This window comes from Ursus americanus, chromosome 11 (assembly GCF_024610735.1).
Source record: "Ursus americanus isolate L20-20 chromosome 11, mUrsAme1.1.p, whole genome shotgun sequence".
Taxonomy (NCBI): domain Eukaryota; kingdom Metazoa; phylum Chordata; class Mammalia; order Carnivora; family Ursidae; genus Ursus; species Ursus americanus.
The window spans coordinates 46,478,250-46,500,441 of NC_142137.1; the positions used below are offsets into that span (position 1 = coordinate 46,478,250).

General features: G+C 36.2%; 1 protein-coding gene across 1 annotated transcript in view; it reads left to right on the forward strand.

The window, feature by feature from the left end:
• The first annotated feature begins 4,371 nt into the window (after positions 1-4,371).
• Positions 4,372-22,192, forward strand: part of EYA4 (EYA transcriptional coactivator and phosphatase 4) — a 298,317-nt gene continuing 280,496 nt past the window's right edge. Inside the window, exon 1 of the mRNA XM_045805513.2 lies at positions 4,372-4,616. The gene's annotated coding sequence lies outside the window, so the exon portion shown is untranslated. The remainder of the gene's footprint in view (positions 4,617-22,192) is intronic.

Below are 22,192 nucleotides of genomic sequence, written 5' to 3' on the forward strand. Positions count from 1 at the left end.
ATATTCTCAAAATTAATATTTTAATTGAGCTCTTCACAGGGGGTCCTTAGGTGGCTTTCCCCCATGGTTCTAACAACCATCATGTGAATATATTACCTTGAAAAATTGTTGAAAACATGCTATATTGGAATTTTTCTCCAGGGCCGAACCACTCTTTCACAACCCTGCACCTCCAGCCAGAATTCTGACTATGTCCCAATCATGGCAAAAAGGGGGCATTTACTCCATACCTCAACTGGTCCTAGAACTAATTTGTCAAGTCACAAGATAGAGGAGAATGTATCAAGTAGTCTTTTACTTGTGATTTGAATAATAAACTCAATCCAACTATGGAACCTGAAATGAGAATTGGAGGTAATGAAGGGGCAGGGCAACCTATATCATTTGTAGGGCCCAGCGCAAAATGAAAATGCAGGGCCTCTTGTTTGAAAGCAAGGAAAAAGTGGTGTTTAAAGTTCCTTAAATATAAAGCTTTTTCCTTCTTCTATGGTCTCTCTCAGCTTGCCATGGTGTTGTTGTTGTTGTTGTTTTTTAATTTGCTTTTAATGTTCTAAGTAAAGAAACATTAAAACTTTAACATGAATTTTGCTATATATCTTTATATGCTACAGTGCCAGTTTTAAATGCAAACCTAAGATCATTTGACTAGTATGTGAAATTACTAGTTGCGCAATTCACATTTCATAGCCTGCATGTGCATATGTATTTCATTCTTACTAGAACAGCAGAGGTGCTGCACAAAACACAACTGTATCATTTGTCTATACGCACGCATTGTTACCAACAGCTTTGCCTTTGGCTTACTGGTGGGTAACGAGAGACTGAAAGGAAAAGGACTTACGGCTTGCTCTATTTCTCCCTTCCCGTCTCTGTCATTATTTTTAGCTGAAGTGGTCGGCTAATTCAAGGAAGTAACATCAGAAAGAAAGGATGTGAGAGGGTTCTTCGGTCACTGTGTTTCTTAGAACATCATTGTGTTTTTTCTGTGTTTGAAGTATGTTCTGGTTCTCAGGGAAAGCATGGCCTCTCGGAGCTGTCAGCACCCAATGACTCAGTTGTAGACATGACGCATTTAGCTTATACTCACAATGTCAATGAATTCCCACACTGTGAGGCTCTCAGAATTCTGTGCTTAGGGGGAATCAAGGAACAGTGGACCCACATATTGAGTATATCTCTACTCTTGAATGCTCAATTGTCTCGTTAGATTTCAGTTATAAAACACAAGTTCAGGGGTGCCTGGGTGGCACAGCGGTTAAGCATCTGCCTTCGGCTCAGGGCGTGATCCCAGCGTTATGGGATCGAGCCCCACATCAGGCTCCTCTGCTATGAGCCTGCTTCTTCCTCTCCCACTCCCCCTCCTTGTGTTCCCTCTCTCGCTGGCTGTCTCTATCTCTGTCAAATAAATAAATAAAATCTTAAAAAAAAACCACACAAGTTCAAAAATAAAATTAAGAATTTCAAGATGGTGAAAACAGATCATGAACCAAATTTGAGGCCCTTCTGATTGTGCAATGGCACAGAAGACATGCCTAGGAAGCCTGTCTTGTGCAGTGCACTGTTAATCCCTCCCACCCTGACCTCCCATTTAGCCTCACTGCTACTGACACCTACTAGGCCATCTCCTCAGAATTTGCAAAAAAATCCTGTCTTCTCTTTTCTTTCTCATTTCCATGCTTCTATCCTTTTGTTATTTTTATTTTTTATTTCTGTTCTTCACCCCAGAATCAGGCTCTTCTTATACTGGTTAGCAATCTGCAAAAAATGGAGTGGAGTGGTTTGAGAGAAAGGCCCCCATTCTAGCTGACCTTCTTCAGGGAGTGTTTTAGAAATAGCAAGTCTAACATATTGAAGGTGAAGAGTATAGTATGATGTTTTTGGAGCATGTGCTGTGTTCGAAATCACTGTTATAAATACAGGTAGTGAGGAGCCACAGAAGACTTAAACTAGGAAAGAAAATAAAAAAAAATAGGAAATGTTTCATTTTAGAAAAATCTTCTGGCATATAACATAGACTTAAATTGGAGGAATCTGGAATAAATCATGCGGACTAGTTAAAAGGAAGCCATTCTAGGGGCGTCTGGGTGGCGCAGTCGTTAAGCGTCTCCCTTCGGCTCAGGGCGTGATCCCAGAGTTCTGGGATCGAGCCCCACATCAGGCTCCTCTGCTAGGAGCCTGCTTCTTCCTCTCCCACTCCCCCTGCTTGTGTTCCCTCTCTCGCTGGCTGTCTCTATCTCTGTCAAATAAATAAATAAAATCTTAAAAAAAAAAAAAAGGAAGCCATTCTCATACAGCCCATTGTAAAATGACAGTTGCCCAAGACTCTAGTTTTGAATGACACTGTGATTCTTTGATTTTACTGGTATGTGAAGGGTAGGAGAATCAAGAATTCGTTAGTCAACAGCTTCAGGACTAGGGGAAACTTTCTCTGAACTAGAAGTGACTGATGGTAGAAAGGGGACAGAAGGCATTTGACAGAAGACAGGTAACTCTTCCAGGAGCTTGAGAGAAGAGAATGTGTGGGCCAATGGACTTGATCGTCACAAAGTCAGCTGGCAGCTACGGCCCTTCATGAGGTTACACAAGCTTGCGGGTTGCATTGGAGACTGTTGTATTGAAATATACTGGCAATCCCTTAGAATAGAAGTTTTCCAAGGGCAGCCCCTCTCTGTCCCAGAACTCCAGATTGAGTTCTTCTACAATGTTTTTGTATTTCTCCATAATGGCTCAGTCTAAAGATGGGAGAAAGTAGAAAGAGAAAGCCATTACCATTCTCTGCAAAATCTGCACATACTCCTAGGTTCTTAAGAGCCTACTTCCCTGCCCACACAACTGAATCAAGGGATGTTTTTGTCCCATCCTATTAGCACAGAAAGGAATCTTATTAGCTGGCAGAAGCTGTTCCCTGTACATTCTGACTTTCCCTGGGTGTTTTCGGTTCAGTTTTGAATGTTCTGTTTTTTGGTGTGGGCCTATCTTCACACAGTGGTACAGGGAATGCAGGAGGATTTTCTGGGGATAGTTAACCTGTAATCAGATGGTGAAATTACTTCTTATTTGAATTAAAGCCACGTGTGGCAGACGGAGAGCACTGCTGGGCTCCTGTGCACACGTTTGGATTTTAAGAAAGTTTAGGTAGTTTGTCTTAAATAACAATGTCAGGATAAATGGAAACAAAACTGTGAATGCTTAATGTTTTCTTTTATGTCAATCTTTCTTACTGTCAGCATCGTGTAAAAACTGCTAGAGAAATATCATATGCCTGCTACCTCATTTGGAAATTCCCATGTGGAAATTCCAAGGTAACATTTGGAAACAAATAAATACAAATAAATTAGGCTCTGAAAGGTAATGTGTTTTCAAATTCTACTTTTGAAAGTGTAAATACGTCTAAGTCTCTCCTCATAAGCCGATCTAAGAACACTTTAAAAAGTTATATTAAAGAGGTAATGCAATTAGAAAGACTCAGAACATTCTTTCCTCTGAAGATAGATATCCTCAAATCTAGAAATAAAATGAAAACAACAGCAAAATGAACTTTTATTTCATTATTGTCCATTCCATAGAATAAAAAAATGAAATGTACGTGCTTTTGTAAGGTTTTCCCAAACGGTGCCCCAAAGATATGCCAGTTCCAGGGAGATACTAGAGATTGGATAGTACTTACACTTACTCCAGAGTCATTTCTACTCATATATTTCACAAGTCTTTTCAAAATTGCTTTACAAAAGTAATTTTAAGATATGATTTTGACTATACTATATTTAAATCATTATCTCTATATATTTTTATGTATATGTGCAGTTATTTGGCAAGCCATACAACTACCAAATCAAAGTAGAACAGTAGATCTCTTGTACCACAGAGACACCGGGCGCTTGGGACACGACACTCTGCTGATTATTTTTGTACTTTCTTTGTCAGGCATTTTTGAAAATGTTGTATTGTTTTCCATCATCAGCCCGGCCCTGCTACCTAAGTTCCTTACGAATCTTTAAAGACTGCAAAGCTAATCAGCATTTGCTGACCCCGTCTCTCTAAGAATCCTGAGGTCTGATTGACAAGAAAAACTACCTCTCTCTCTCCTGGCTCTCGCTCTTGCTCTCATTTTCTCTCTCTCTGTCTTTAATGAAGCAGCTGCCCTTCTAAACTTGATCCCATATGGTCCTGTTTGAGGAAAGAGGGGGAAAAAATTAAAATCAGTTCTCACTAATTAGAGGAAAATTGTATGTAAATAATTGAAAGGTCTTTTCATTCTTATGGCTGACATTTCTACCAAGGCCTTAATTGACTGTCGGGTCTAAAGGGTTACGTGCTTTTTTTAAGCGACATGTGCTCCTGGCCAAGTACTCGCTGGGACATGCTGAGAGTAGTTTTAGATCACCAGCAGCTCTTGCTATTTTAGTCCGTGTCACTGCTGGAAGTTGTAATTAATTTGGATAATACTAAAAATCATAATTATGACAGTTCTGGTATTTTATAAGAATAACTTACATTCAGTCTTGTCAAGAAAGTCATGGAACGTTTAGCAGAAAGGCAAAAAATCTACACGGTGACAACGAATATCTCACCTAAAAGCAGACCACAGAAGCCTTGATAGGGCTTAGCTTGTCCTTGTAAGTAATTTGTGGAATATTCCATGCTTGCTAATTAACCGTTCTGCATTTAAATTGTATTTTCTATCGGTAATACTGTGTTGTGTTTGTTTTTGTTTTTAATTCTAAAAGTTCATTCATGGACAGTATTTATAGCCAATGCCAACTTTAAATCATTCTTGTACGTAGAAATGCTATGTGTGCCCACAGAGCACAGTGTTTGATTTTTTTCTTCAACTAATACTATGATTAAATAACCTCCCAAACCTAGCATCATTGTTAGATCTCCTTCTCTCGCTCTTGTTCCTGATTACTTCTTCTTTTAATTCAGTTTTACGTGTAACAGCTAACTTTCCTAATGGGTTTTCTTATTCTTCAAACTAGAAAAAGAAAAAGCATATATAAAGAAAAGGTTTGAGGAATTAATAGTGAATGTCTAAGATGCTGGAGTATGATCTTTTTCTGACTTGCCGGGTCATTCAAATTAGGAACATTGAACAAACATTTTGCATGTATAAACAATGATCTTCAGAGCCCTGTACATTTTTACAAGATCGCCCAGAGAATTACCCAAGAATTATACTTTTAGTATGTGTCCCTGTTGGGTGGATAACAGGTCTTGTAATAAATTATTTTTTAGAAGAATATTTATTTGGAGTCATTATGGTTAATAGGTGCATGAAGGAGGTGGGCTGTAATTTATAGGCAGAAGTTCTGTATTTAATATTGGCTTTAGTCTGTACCAGCTGTCTGATTTTTGATAAATTATTTTCTTTAAACTTCAGGTTCATCTATAAAATGAGGATAAGAAAAATAATAACCTGGTCTACAGAGTTGTAATGAGGACCAAAGAAGCACGAGAATATTAAAGTGTACATTTACAGTTCGTATAAACAATTAGTTGAGAATGAGCATTTTAGTCCATAAATGCTTCTTGCTTATTAGTGTTAAGGGGAGAAGTAACTAAGTAAAGGGGAAAATGTATAAGCTAATTCATTTTTTGTCCTTACTGATTGTTCATTGCTAATTTTTTTTTAAAGATTTTATTTATTTATTTATTTATTTATTTATTTATTTATTTATTCGACAGAGATAGAGACAGCCAGCGAGAGAGGGAACACAAGCAGGGGGAGTGGGAGAGGAAGAAGCAGGCTCCTAGCGGAGGAGCCTGATGTGGGACTTGATCCCAGAACGCCGGGATCACGCCCTGAGCTGAAGGCAGACGCTTAACCGCTGTGCCACCCAGTCACCCCCTCATTGCTAATTTTTTAATATTTATTTTAGAAAACTTGATAAGCAGGAATACTACTTTATTATGACTTTAATAACCAAGCAACAGTTGTGAGGAGGTGCTGAATTTAAGGACTATGCTGTTTTTACCTATTGCTAACTCGGTAGAGTCAGAGAGCAGTCCTCATACTGCCCCATAGGAGCTCTGGTGGTCCATCTATGAAGTGGAGCGGTAAGTGTGGAAAATCTAATCACCCACATATGACTGCTCCTGGCTCTCCCGAACCACCAACGGGCACACTCTTCTGAGGGGTCAGGACATGTCTGCAATGAGCACTGGCAGGGGCATGAGTGTCCTGTGTCCTCTTCTCCTTCCTGTTCCCTGATGGTTTTTCTGCTTTCTGTTTTTTTCTCATTGGAGATACTTTTTTTTTTTTTTTTTTTTTTACCTTTGGGAGAAATTGTTTATTGCTTCTTGTTCCATGAATTTTTTTATGGTAATGTGAGTAGTTTTGTGCTCCTAGGAAGTTAAGAAAAAAGAAAAGGAAAGGAAAGGAAAGGAAAGGAAAGGAAAGGAAAGGAAAGGAAAGGAAAAAGAGTTATACTAGTATAATGTGTACCGTAATAGGCTCCAAATGAGACGGACCTTTTGCATTTGTTCTACAGATTCATGTCAAGTATTTTTGGGGATCTGATGTTTATTTCTCCAAAGTGAATTTCTATGTGGTATTAACTTCAGTTTTAAGAAATACTGCAGATACTTGAAAGTATATGTTTTTATTTACATCACCTTTGATTCTCCTTTAAAAACTGATAAAACCCTCTTAATCAAAACTTGATATATTTTAGTGGTAAAAATATCACCCTAAAATATGAATTAATGCTTCTGCAGAATATAAGCACCTAACAACTACAGGAAAAAAAAAAAAAGAAAGAAAAAAACAAGAAATTAAAATGTTATGGATTTAGGTTTTTGGTTGACATGGTGGTTCTTACTCCCCAAACCCTTTTACTTTTATTGTTTTCTAAATACTTAATTTAGATTTATAATCTGAGTTAGGACGGGTTGCTTAGATATTAAGTAGATATTAATTTTGGTCTATTTTGTTTTTGTGGAGTGTCCCATAAGTGAGTGTCTTAAACCCTCTCAAATAAAACATTTAAAAAACACCCTATCATTAAAAATATATCAGCTGAATTTTTCAACAATTTCCTTTATTTAAGAGTACAATCCATGCTTCTAAGTTCAATTTTACTTTCTCTATACGTTCCATTTTTATTCCCTCAGATCACATTGCTTTGTATGCTTTCTCTCAAGCATACCTACAATAAAGCCATCTGTTGTCCAAGGGGTCATTCCTACATGAATCATGCTCTGTCAAAATTTTGAGGTTATAAATGTTCAGCTAATTGAGCGGTCTGACTAGCTGAATACTTGTAAGTGCTTTATAATATCTTTCAACACTTCAAAAACCCTGGCCCACTTAAAACTCCAGAATCCCAGAGCAAATGGGACAAGTCATTCACATGGATTCTTGCTGATAAAACTGAAACATGTTTATGAATGTCTCAGCATTGGGAATAAAATGGATGTATTTCTTCTCTTAAATATTTATGTTTGAGCTCTGTCTATTTTATGACAAAGCAAGCTGCTGGGAAGTGAAAACTTAGTCAACCAGCCAATTATTTTGAGTACTCTGTATTAAACGACTACCTTGACTTGTTTTTCTCGCCAAACTGATGTTTTGGCATTGTGGATGCTTACAGTTTCTAAGAAAAAAGTCGCGCACTCTCTCTCTTTCCCTGGCTCTTCCAATTACTTTCTTTTCCTTTAAGAGACTCCATAGTGGTGAGATACTGAGAATGAATGCATAAATGAACACTTCTATAACTTACAGCCAGCTCAAGCCACACAGCTGATTTTGTCCCTGAGATTTCTGGGGGACTCATGTTTTCATGGTCTCTTCTGGCTTCAAGTGCCAGAGTTCATAGGATTCCGAGCCTCACTCCTACATCACTTCCATCCTTACTGCTCTGCGTCAGTTCAAACATGGAACTCAGTCCTCCGCCTTGATTCCCTTAAAAAAAAGCAATTCTAATAAAAGTATCTGTCTGTGTCCCTGACTTTACTGAAAGTTTGGCAAGACTAAAGTTGTTTACTTAGAGAAGACACAAACTTTTGAATACTGGTGATTTCTTTACTTAAAAGTATGTTGGCCTGCAGCCATAGGTCACCTGGACCGGTGATCCGCTTTCTCTAACCAACCCCAAACTCAGCTCTAGGTTTCCCAGTCACGTACGAAGACCGACTAAGTGCTTCTAAACTTTTATATCACGTACTACCGTTCTCTGGCCTTGGCCAGTCTCTGTACAAGGAAGTGAAATGTACAGAAAAAGTTTTACTCTACTCTCTTAAGAAATACTCATATCCAAAACACACACACACACGCACTCATGTGCACACTCACACACATGCATGCATGTACACGCATGTACACACTCACACACATACGCACACGTGTACACACTCACACACATATGCACGCATGTGCACACATGTACACACTCACACACATGAGTACATACCACTCTCCCCACGTTCCCATTCCACAGAAGGCAGAATTATCTATAGTTAGCTTGGGTTTTAAGCAAAAATTTGCCTTGAATACATTTATATTAATATTTAAAAGCTCTTAGTTGTCGTATATAATATTTCAGTGGAAACTTTTAACTTGTTCTCCAAGCTGGCCCTTGCCTGTCCTTCAGACTTTATCCCATACTAGGCCACACAGACCTTCTTGCTGTTCCTTGAACGGTAAGATCGGTCCTTCCACATGACTTTTGTACGTTCCTATCTCTGTGCCTCTCAGCAGAAATAATTTATTCTCATGCCCCAAATTTCTCCCTTTTAGAAGTGACCACCTAATCTATAGCAACATCTTCCCACCTTCCCCTAGTCACATTTACCCAATAGTCTCCATAAAAATCACTGTCTTATTACTTTAAAAGAAATTAATCACACTCTGAGATTATCTTGATTTTGTGTTTAAGTATTCTCAATTTCTATTCTCGAGGACAGGGTCCTTTCCTATATTGTTTACTGCTCTATCTCCAGGACCCAGAAATGTGGGTGATACTAAGAGCTTCATATATTTTTAAAAATGAATAATTATGTCTATTGTTAAAAAATAAAAAAAAATAAAATTTGCTTAGTAACTTTAAAAAGTGTAACTTTAACATACTTCAAAAGGTATCATTACTAATATTGCGCAATGATCGTAACTATTATAATAATGAGACCTTCTGATGCTAAGTTGATGGTAAACACTATCATTTACTGTGCTCATATTTAGAATGTAAATGTTCAAATGAAATAGTATTAGCCTGGGAATGAAAACAGCCTCGTTAAAGGTTAGCATCATGGAATTCTAACCCAATCCTCTCATTTAACATTTGTGGCAACTGAGACAGAGAAAAACTATCTTGCCTAATATTAATGGCAAATTTCAGTCTGGAATTCAGGTTTCTTGAATCTCAAATGACTAATTTTTCCCCCTAAACCATGTCCCCAGTCTTAATCTAAGAGTAATCAGTTACTTCATGTTTCATTTATAGAAAATGCAGGTGAAATTAGATGATCTCTCAGCATTTGCTATTCAATCACTCTTTTTCTTCCTTCCCCTCTGCTCATCAATTACTCCACAACTTGACTGGAAGCAGTTGCCTTAAATTCTCACTCATATCGTCAAGCTCCTCCTCAGTGATACCTTGAGTCCCTAACCACTCTCTATGTCTGTTACTCAAGGGTAGTGGTGTCATCTGACTGTTGCTGCTGATACACAGCAGAACTTACAACTACTGAATCTACGCAAGTAGGCAAATAGGGATGGTTGACCATTTGCATGTACTTCTCTGGAGCACTTTCCGAGTATCAAAGAATAAGGCATTGCCAATCAAACATCATGTAATAAGGTAAATTATGACCAAAATGAAGTTAAAGTTGCATTTAGTATACACCAAGTTTAAAATTAAAGTATCGCAGGAAGACATTGTTAGGACTTTTTTTGGTACCCAGCATATTTGGTTTAGAATTAAACTGTTTTGCTCATCATGGGGGGAAAGTTTGTTCTATGTGTTTCTTCTGTTCTTAGTGGTATAGTTTGCGCTATCAAATGAGACAGGTTACCCACAAAAATATGTATAAGTATATTATAGACTAGAAAGAAATCTTACTCCCTGATGTAAAAGCCCTCGGATGAATCAAGTTTAGTCTACCTTAATTAGATTGTTATCCAATTTATTTTAATACCTCACAAGAACATTACAAAATCTACCAGGATAGTTCAAAGTTTTGTGTAGTCTAGTGAAAAACTGTTTTTAGAAGGACACTGGATTGAAGTACATTTTCTGAGTGACTATGTGAATTCAGCACAGAATTTTGTGTTTTAGGATTTTCAAATACGCTAAAGAATTTAACATTTCTTTAATGTGTTAACCTCTGTGCCTGACGAGGAGTTTCCTAACACTGTTTATATAAGTGCAAGGAAAAGAAATAATGGTATATTCTATTCATAGACATAATCCCTTACCTTGTTCCCTCAATCACTCTCTGTAGTATCTGGAGCATTTGGCTAAATCAGCCTTGATCTAACCATTGGAAATCAATAAAGAGGTGTAGACAGCAAGTAGTAGAATGGGATAAAATATTGGGGCAAGAAATCTGCAATGTATTTCAGAGGAAAATGGAACGATTGAGATTTTTATGTTTATATTATACAATACTCAGTGCTGATCTGGGATCTATGCATATTCCTGGAACATTCAGGGGGTTCATACATCTCCAGAATTTTAATATAAAATTGTAAGTGTGTGTTTTTTAGGAGGTGAGCAACAATCCATAGTTTTCATCATATTTGCAAGGGAAGTCTGTGAGCCAAAAAGGCTAAGAGCGTATTTTGTGCACTATAAAGATGGCAAACAATTAACTAATATTAAATAAGCATCTCTCCTTTTCCCATCTCCAGTTGTATTTGACATTTTTAATTCCCAGACTTGAAATTAATTTCTATGGGACTGTGAAGCTGAAGTAGATGAGAATAATTTAGTGAAGATTTAGGGAAGAAAGCTTAGGATAGATAAAAGGTAAGAAAATAAGATTTAGTAGAAAAGAAAACAAAAAGACGATTTGGCTAAATGGTAAAGTAATAATGATTTCTATATGTAGAAAAATTTAATACAATGATAGGAAGCAACCATTTCTCATCCTCTATTAAACGTTGTTTTCATTGGTAATGACAACCAATATTTATTGAAAACTTACCATGTGTGTTAGATAGTGCTTAAGAATATCCTTTTTTTACATCAAGTTCTCACAACAAATCAATGAAAGAAGGACATTTTTCCCTCCATTTTTTCAAACAAGGTAACTATAATCATCCTGAAAGATCAAGAAGGACTTCCAAGAGAGATGATATTTAACACTGAATTTCCAAAGATCAGTGTGCACATTTTGGGAGTGATGTGGAGGTCAGAATGGAAAGGAGTGAATAGAGGGGCTGGCAAAGGAACAGAGTAGGAAGAGTAACAGCAAAGTTAGATTTTATTTAGATATGAAGAAACTTCTTTTGAAAGAGATTTGAACATAGGAGATTGATAAGGAAGGCTTTGAAATTTTGTCTTGTAGAGGCCTTCAATAAAAGAGAGTTACGTTGAATCAGGATGAGACTGTTCATGAAGGCTGGGGAATGAACACCATGTTTTGTGGGGGGTTTTTTCTCCCCAAGTTTCTTCCAGCTTTGATTCTTCAAAAGCTAAAACTTAAGTCCCCCTAAGCAAAACAAATATTCAGAATTTATAAATAGGTCAAGAATGGTAGACCATCTTAAGAAACCTCTTCCCATTGTTTTGTGAGTGATCTTATCAGTGCTTCCTTGGCAAGGAGAATGTGTTGACTGTGAAGACTCTAAGGGGAGGGATATGGTGATACCGAGTCCCTCAAAAAAGCAACAATCACCTTTAAAATATGAAACGAGCCCATGGATAGATCTCAGAACTTATTAAAAATATATGCAAAGAACCCAGAAATTCCACTTCTGGGTATATACCCAAAAGAATTGCAAGAAGGGACTTGAATGGGTATTCGTTCACCCATATTCATACTAGCATTGTTCACAATAGCTAAAGGGTAGAAGCATCCCAAGCGTCCAGTGATGGATGGCTGAATAAAGTGTCCATTGATGGTAGATGCATATAATGGGACATCATTCAAGCTTAAAAAGGAAGAAGATTCCTACACAGGTACAACATGGTTGAACCCTGAAGACATCATGCTAAGTCAAATAAACCAGTCACTAAAGGACCTATAGCAGCATATGATTCCCCTTATAGGAGGTGTCTAGATTCATCAAGATCATAGAGACAGAAAGTAGAATGTATTTACTGTACTGGCTGGGGTGGATAATGAGGACTTATTTTTTGATGGGTACAGAGTTTCAGTTTAGGAAGATAAAAATTTTGAAGATGGTTGGTGGCCATGTTTACACAACAACATGAATGTGCTTCATGCCACTGAACTGTGCACGTAAAAGAATGAAATGGTTAATTTTATATCTAGTATATTTTCTCCATTTATCTATCTATCAAAGAGAACAGAGCTTATGTTAATTTGATATTTTTAAAGCAGATTTCTGTGCCTAGTTTTTAAATACATATATGCCATATATGCAATTAAATTCCATTCTGGAGAAGGCTGGGTTAAAAATTATACATTTGTAAAACATAGCAGTTAATAGATTTATGTATGTGAGATCAATATAAATGTTTTGCCTTAAATTCCTATATGTTATATAGCTTAATTCAAATGTGCTTAAAATATTATATGATTAACATTATGTATCTCTGCTATTTATTGAGTATAGTCAACTTAGAATTTCATTATCCAAATTGAAAATGTTGTTTGACATGGTTGATGACTAGTGGCTTATGTGGTAGGAAAATATTTTACCAGGAACTCTTGGCTAGTAGGAAGTCCAATAAGATGTATTATCAACACTGTAAAATGGTGGTATATTCATAGAGTGCACAGTCTAATAGATGGCTAACAATTTGACAAATATCATTTTTTAAAAATTAAATATACTGGAATGTCTCTATAATGTTTTCCAGGGATCTGGGATTTTTTTCAGTGTTACATGATCCTCTTTGGGCCCTTAGCCAGCCCTTTAAAAAATGAACATTAGCTGCAGGAAAATGTTAAATGAAGGCATATTGTGATGAATTTCACTGTCTAGTATTTATTTTAAAGGGTTTAACCTAATATACAACACAGTGAAACTTTGCTTTCTCATACATAATGTATTAAAAAATTTAGTCCCTTAGAAAACATTACCAATGAGTTACAGTGAATAACAAATCCATATATATACTTAGAGCTAAGATTTTTTTTTCAGTAGAGTTTATTTTTTCATAGCTGTCTTGAATGGATATTTTAAACTTAAATGGGTTTCATTTCTCCTAAAATAAAGCATCTTTAGAGGAGAAATTTTAAGAGAACAGATGAAATTTCATTACCATGCATGTGGTCACACCTTGTCAGAAGTTAGGTCCTAAATTTCACTGTGATATTGATATTTGCACACATTTAAAGTGACATTATTTGGCAAAAGAACAAGTATCTAGCTTGAGTTAGTGGTGCACATGGTGATGACTAACCACGTACTACAAGGTTAAAACAATTTTTAAAATCACTTGTTAATGTGATAAGACTAGGCTCATGTTTTTCCTAGCCTCATTTTCAATTGGCTTTTTTGTCCGGCCCAGCTAATAGGTGAATAAATGTTTGCAACTGACAGATGTATTCTTTACTCAAATGAAAAGGACACAAGGGCCAGATATTAACTGGAAAAGATTGATTCACACCTTTGCGGACATTAATCCCTTATTTTAAAATTGAATAGTGCTTTTAGTATAATTGTACCTACTTTGACTCTAAACCAAGGATTCCACCTACATGGATGGACTAATGGGAGTGATCTTGTTGGAAAATCATACTTCTGGAAGAATTCTATTTTAGAGAATAATTTATTGTGTATAAATTATCTTAGAATTTCTCTCCCTTCTCCCTATCACTCTTCCTCTCGCCTACTCTTCATCCCACCCAAAAAAGAATCTGTCAAATTAAATAAATTCCACTAAATTCTGACTTTACCTTCCTTATTATCCTCCCTCTACAGTGGTGTTCTTTGTAAATAATAGGTCTTTTGGATATGAAACTTAGTAGATATTTATTTAACATGATTTATTCTTATTTTTCTTAAATTTTTATGGATTGACATTGTCAATAACACTTAATAATTATTTAAGACATTTTTGGATTTGTTTAATCTTTTGAAAAATCAAACCTGCCATGGTTATGGTCACTGTGCCTATGTAATATATCCATTTGTATGTTCTATTCTTCACATCATTTTCCTCCTTCTCTTCCTTGTTCCTTCCCACCCTCCTACACAGAGGAAACTTTGAAATCTTCATCACAGCTCTGCCTCACAGGAGCTGTTCTCTGCTGCTTTCAGAGTCCAAGCCATGGCCAAGGAAGTGATGGAACCCTCATGCTTACTTATCCCCACTCATCTGAGTAACTCCCTCGATACTGGGAACCTGCCCCTCAAATTTCACATTCTTCTACACCTGCGAAGTCAGGAAATTCCTCCTCGGCAACACCAAATTACTATTTCTACTTGGACTCCAGTTATATGTGCTCAACTTCAGAAAAAATAAGGCTTATCTCATGCTTTTCCATTCTCTCAAAGGTGACAGTTGTTTACCACCTGCTCCCTGAGGCTTTAATTTTTCTATCGTAAGTTTTATCCATGTTTGTATGGATTAACAGTGGGAAGACAATTCTCTTAGCAGTTACTGTATCATGATCAGAATTGGAAATCCTATAGAATTCTTAAAGAAAAATAGTTTTAGCTAAAATTCACATGATAAAATCTACCCTTTTAAAGTGTACATTGCAGAGGTTTTTAGTATTTTCACAAAGTTATGCAACCATAACCACTATCTAATCCCAAAGCATTTCAGAAACCACCCCCCCCAACACACACAAAGAACCTCATATACATGAGCAGTTACTGACCATCATTCTGCCCCCTTTAGCTCCTGGAAACTTCTGAGATATATATATTGAGATATATATATATTGAGATATATATATATATTTATATTTATATATATATATTGAGATATATACAAATATATATACATTTGTCTCCATGGATTTGCCTCTTCTAGATTTTTCATATAAATGAAACCATGCAATATGAAGTTCTTTGTGACTGGCCCCTTCCATTCAGCATAATGTTATCAAGATTCATCTGTGCCACAGCATCTATTGGTACTTCATTACTTTTTATTGCTAATAATATTCCATTGTGTGGATATATCACATTATTTATCTATTTGTTAGTGGCTGGTCATTTGGGCTGTTTCCACTTCTTGACTCTCATGAATAATGCTTCTATCAACATTCATGTAGATGTTTTGTGTGTATATATGCTTTCATTTCTCTCAGGTAGCTACCTAGGAAGAGCATTCCTTGGTCAAATAGCGCTGCTTGGCTTAACTTTTTGAGAAACTACCAGACTGCTTTCCAAAGAAGCGACACTACTTTACATTCCCACCAGAGTATCAAGGTTCCAGTTTCTCCACATCCCTGTCAACACTTGTCACTATCTGTCTTCTTGATTATAGCCATACGAGTGGGTGTGCAGTGGTATTTCGCTGTGGTTGTGATTTGCATTTTCTGATGGCTAATGATGTTTGAGCATCTTTTTGTGTGCTCGTTGGCTTTTGTATATCTTCTTTGGAGAACTGCCTACTCAGATCCTTTGTCTATTTTTAGCTGGGTTGTCTTGTTATTGAGTTGTAATTGTTATTTGTGTTTTCTATATACACGCCCTTTATCAGGTGTATAACTTGCAAATTTTCTCCCATTCTGTGGTAGTCTTTTCACTTTCTTGATGGTATCACTTGAAGCAAAAAAGTTTTAAATTTGATGATACCCAGTTTAGTTGGCGCTGTTGTTATTCAAGCTTTTGGAATTATACATAAGAAACCATTGACAAATTCATGGTCAGAAAGATTTACACCTCTTTTCTTCTAAGAGTTTGTAGTATTACAAAACTTGCATTTGGATCTTTCATCAATTTTGAGTTAATTTTTGTTTATGGCACAAGTTAGGCGTATAACTTCGTTCTTTTGCATGAGGCTTCTAGTTGTCCCAGCAACTTGTTGAAAAGACCACTCTTTCCCCCATTGAAATGTCTTGGCACCCCTGTTGAAAATCAACCAGCCAAAAATGTAAGGGTTTATTTCTGAACTCTGAATTCTATTCCTTTGGTCTTTATGTCTGTATTTATGCTGATACCACGCTGTCTTGGTTATAGTAGCTTGACAGTAAGTTTTCAAACCAAGAACTGTGTGCCCTCTGACTTCGATCTTTCTCAAGATTGTTTGGGCTAGTCTGGGTCAAATAATTTTTATATGAATTTTAGTATCACCTTGTCAATTTCTCAATGACAACAACAAACAGTAGCAATATTCATAGGGATTATGTTGAATCTGCAGATCAATTTGGGGACTATTGCAATCTTAACAATATTGTCTTTTAATCTATGAATATGATGTCTTTTGATTTATTTAGGTCTTCAATTTTTTTCAACAGTTTTCAGTGTATTCATTTTGTGCTTTTTTGGTTAAGTTTACACCTAAGTATTTTATTTTTTTATTCTATTGTAAATAGAATTGTTTTCTTAATTTTATTTTTGGTTTGCTCACTTCTATTGTATAAAAAACAATTGGTTTTTGTATACCGATCTTGTATCCCAAAACCTTGCTGAAATTGATTATTCTGATAGTTTTTAGTGGAATATTTAGGAATTTCTATGTATAATATGTCATCTTCAAATAGAGATTGTTTTACTTCTTTTCCAATCTGAATGCCTTTTATTTTATTATTTTCCCTAATTCCCTGGCCAGAACCTCGACTACAACATTGAATAGCAGTATCATCTTAAAGTTTCCCTATCTCCAGCCTTGCCTCCAGCCCAGGCAAAACTAATCTCTATATTGCATTCAGTAAATATGGAATTTATTCAGTAAATACTGAATGTGCACCATGTACAAGGGGTTCTAGGGGTTGCTTCTATTCTAGTGTTCATTATAAGCCACTGCTCTTTATAAAACACAAATCTAATTATGACATTCTTCCATTTAAAAGTTTTAGTGATGGGGCCTCATTATTATTAGAAAAAGGAGTAACTTCTTAACAGGGCTTACCAGATTCTGCCTTTCCTGGCACGAGCATCAATCTCCAAACTTCGTGTCCTGCCACTTCCCTCCTGAAACTCTTATCAAGGCAAACAGAATTTATTTTAGTTTTTCAAATGCTCAATACAGTGATCCTCATTCTTTGTGGATTCTGTATTTGTGAATTCACCCACTAGCTAGCATTTATTTGTAACTCCAAAATCAATCCTCACAATGTTCTTGCAGTGATTTGCAGACATGCATGTGCACACAGCAGCAGAAAATTTGAGTCGCCAGAGATGCACACTCTCAGTTGAGGTTGAGCAACTGTTCTTTTCACGGTCTATTTCATGTGATGTTTTTTGACATTCTTGTTGCTTTGTAGTGATGATTTTGCTATATAAAATGGCCCCCAGTTGTAGTGCTAAAGTATTATCTAGTGTTTCTCAGTGCAAGAAGTCTGTGATGGGACTTATGAAGAAGATAGGTGTGCTAGATAAGCTGTATGAGTTATAGTGCTGTTGGCTGAGTTCAATGTTAATGAGTCAATAATACATATTGAAGAAGGTGTCTTTAAAGGGAAGCACACATAAAACAGTGTTATATATTGTTCAGTAGACGAAAATACTGTGACCAGGTTTGTGGGAGCCTAACCCTGTATTTTCCCTAAGGGTAATGATTCAGAATGTTTGAAGGGACTTTTTAGAACATAACTACCATGAATAACAATAATCCTCTGTATATAAAATGATAATAATGACAGTTATAAAAACAGCTAATATTTATTGAATGTAACCTATGTTCCAGGTATTCTGCTAAATAATTTACAGGAATTAACTTGTTTAATCCCCATTATCGCATGTAATTCATGAGGTGGGTATCATATTGACTCCATTTTTTCGATGAGATAACCCAGGCTTTAGGGATGTTAATAGGCGTCCCCATAAGGCTCATATTCCACACCCCTTCACTCACATCCTGCCTCCAGTACACTGAAGTCAGAGCCTGGTTATTGCAAATATTTCTTGAATGATAAATTATTTTCACGTTGTGTTCCATTCTATTTGAATTGGTATATATAGTCTTTAATTTATTTCTTGGTCACTTTCATTTTGTTCTTTCATAATAATAAGAGGAAGAAGCTGTAATTTACTAGAACTACCTCTGATTCAGGCTAACCTGCATGTTCGTAATCTCTATGTTCAGTTGTGCCATTCTAGAAATTCAGAATTGTTCATTCTAGAATATGTGAGGAATATTTCCTTTGGGGGAACAATGATGATTAAGTACCTGATTGAGTTCTTGGTAACACAGAAAGTGGCAGATATCCTCAAAAGATGTTTTGCCCATCTGTAAATTAGAGGAATTTAAAGCTCCTTATCAATGCTGTAATTCTTAAAAAAACAAAAAAGTCAAATAAAACCTTTAAATTATTAAATTTCAGGGAAACAAAATTCTTGGAAAATGTTAATTTTCAATGACTTTTCCATTAATATTTCAATCATTTGAAGTGCTGTCCAAATAACATAATGAAGAATTGTTTTAATTTTATTGATCAAGAAAACGTGAGGGTTAAGTAACCTTCTGAAGGCACTGGATATAGATATAAATGACACCAAGTTCTCTTCCTGAATCTAGATTTACACAGCATCATTCCCCTATGGTATTCATGTAACATCACACAAAGTGTCATGAGGCAGAATTACAGCATTCAGTTAACACTGGAATTATTTATCTATAAGCCCTCTGTGATTTGTGTTGGAGAAGATGAGGGTTACCTTAAGACAAAGATTATGACAAGCCTCAAAAGGAAAAAATGCCTTGAAAACCAGAATCAAAAAATGTACAACTTTCAAAGAATAATTTTATATATCATTTAGAATTCTGTTCCAGAGCTCTGTTAATTGCAATTGCAGATATCTATAGAGTTTCTAGGGTAAGGGGTGTTCCAGAAGAATGCTTCTAAGACTCAGGGCCAGATTAACCTAGGAAAGGTGGACCAGCCCTTTCCTAAGTATTAAGAAGTCCACAAACAAACATCAGTTGATCAGACTTCACTTCCTAAATTCAAAACAACCTGTTGATTTAAGGATATGTGTTGTATTTCAGACTATGAGGAGCCAGGTATCTTCTTTTAAACATGGGGAAATCGGTTGTAGGAAGGAAAAAGGAATCACAGGGTTGAAACCCTATGGAGATTAAATAACATTTTTGTTGAAAGACAAAAGCAAAGTTTTTACTGCCAAGAGGAATGGATCATTCAGGAAGGAAAGAAGTTGAATACCTCCAGTTGACTTTGTAGTTCTTAGTTTGAAGCCATCTTTGTTATCCTTGACCAAAAGAAAGAACGGAATCCCCAGAGATTGAAAACTGCTGTGGGAACAGTGGTCTTTGTTGTAACCCAAGTGAGTAACTGGTCCCAGAAAATGAGATGAAAACAAGTGGCTTCTCTACTACATGTTCTCCCTGTAGCAATAGTGCCATTTCAATATGTAGACAAAAATAAACACCATAAGAGTTCCATTACAAGGGCTCAATATTCGCATGGTAATACTGTTAAACATACAGGGAAAAGTCAACATTTCAAACTGGTATTAGAGACATTCAATAGAATTTCAAGTGCAGGATACTTTATACTATTTTATTTATTTCTCAATTCTCTACCATTATTTTTTAACTCATAAGCAGGATTTCTAAAGAACACATTCTATTTGGGGTACGTGTCATCTCTTTTATTTCAAATTTTTATGATTTATATTTTGGTCATAATTTCAAATTCTTTGAGGCATTTATGCTTGGGACTGTTTCTATAGATAATGTTCTTATAGATTTGAAGAGAAGTACCAAATAATGGCATATGATGGGAATTCAGGTATTTATGGAATAAGTGAACGAATGAACACAGAAAATTATTTTCCCTAAATAAAAGTTATCTCTGAAATAACGTTAATTGAAACCCTTGTATTTAGTATTGGAACTATTCTGAGTTGTAATTCATGTATACTATCACGTGGTCTTATTGGTAAACCTTCACCGTCTGAAATCTGAACAGTATGAATGTTCTATGTGGGTTTAATCCCACTTCCTTCCCCCATTTTCAGCCTTCTTCTAGTGAATTTTAAATGAAGAACTAAGAAAGAAACACTGTATAAGACCACCAAGGCTTGCAGGGAGAAAGGTATACTGTTCTGAATTATTAGGGAAAGTTTAATTAAATTCTATTGTCACTTGGAATAACATCAACATTATTTTTGATTAGGTCTAGCCTCGGGCAAATTGTGAAATAAGAGAAGTTTGTTTTCAGGCCCTACCCTCCAGCTTTTCATTTTATATCCCAGAATCTCTTTCTCTCTTCCTTTGCCTGCTCACACCTGCCCTGATCCAGGCCCTTTGAGGTATGCACAGCTGCATCTGAAATGCAGCTGGACCCACACTAGCTCTCCATCTGGGCCTACTGTGTTCATAACTCTTTCAGATTCTCTGCTACCTTCCCATCCATAACGAAATTTCTTGACCTCAGTTTCATCCTGTCAAGTCTCTTCTGTCTGCTTTTCAAGGAGATTGCTAACTAATCTGATAAATGCTACCTCACTGATGTGATACTTAGATTAATGTATTGTAGAAGAGGTCTTCCTTCATCTCTTTTGAAAAATTATCTTACTGAAGAAATAACATAAATTCAGAAAAAGTACACTAGTCATAAGGGTGCAACTCAATGAAGGCGAACACACACATGTGACCCACGCCCAGATTAGAAGTAGGACATTTCCAATAGCCCAAAACCCCTTTCCAAGCACTATATCCCCAAGTCTGCACTATTCTAACTTCCAATAAATATTGGCATAAATATTGTCCATTTTGTACTCTACTTGAATCGAATCATACCATACATACTATTTTGTGTCTGGCTTCTTTCACTCAACATTATGCCTGTGAAATTCCTGTATACTGTTGCATGGGTTTGTGAATCATTTTCATTGTATATATAATCCAATTGTGTGAAGGTGCCACAATTTATTCATTCTACTGTTGATGGTTGATGGCATTTGGGTAGTTTCCAGTTTGGATATTATGAACAGTGCCATGAATATTCTTCATATGTTTTTTGTTTATTGTTTTTGTTTTGTTTTTTGGTGAACATAACTTTGTGTTTTTGGTGGATATATACTAGGAGTGGAATTGCTGGGTCATAGAGTACGCATATGTTCAGCTTTAGTAGACTCACAAAAAGTTTACCAAAATGATTAACCAAGATAACACTCCCTGTAGCAGAGGGTAAGAGTATGTTTTTTCCCCCAAATCTTCCCCAACACTTGTTATCGTTTGCCTTTTCCTTTTTGTTATTCTGTGTGTTTATAATAATGTCTCACCATAATTTTAATTTGCATTATGTTTGTGACAATGAAATTGATCATCTTCTCACATATTTTTTGGTCTTCTATATACCATCATTTTCTGGTTTTCCATGATTGTCTTTTTCTTGCTGATCTATAGAAATAATTATATTTGAGAAAGGAGTTGTAATCATTGGAATATGGATGTAAGGGAAGTGTAGAAAGCCTGGGCAAGATGCCCATACGTAGTGTTGTTTCTATTTGTTTCAGCCCTTGAGTGTAACTTTCTAGGTAACACAGGAATACAACTCTTTAGCCACATAACCATTTGAAACAATACCCTACCTTAGAAAATGGCTGACATTTACCATCCAAGTTACACATTTATGTTATTTTTCATCTTAACTTGGGGCTGAGAAAAACCCAGCTTGAAGTCAATATTCTGCTGAGTTGACATCAAATATCAAAACCCCAATGGGAGAAAAATGCAGAGAATGAGAACGAGTGAGGGTGGAATGGAATAAACATCCTAGCCTTAGCTGTGTATCTCTCAGCCACGGATGCCACTGTGGTAGTGTTATCCCACACATGTGGTCACAGTAACCAAAAGGACAGCATCACTGAAATACACCCAGAATTAACTAGCCCACAGTATTTGAACCAGCCTGAAGAATGCTCCCATCAGCGCTCCTCTTAAGAGAACGCAAGCAACAATGCAGAGAATAA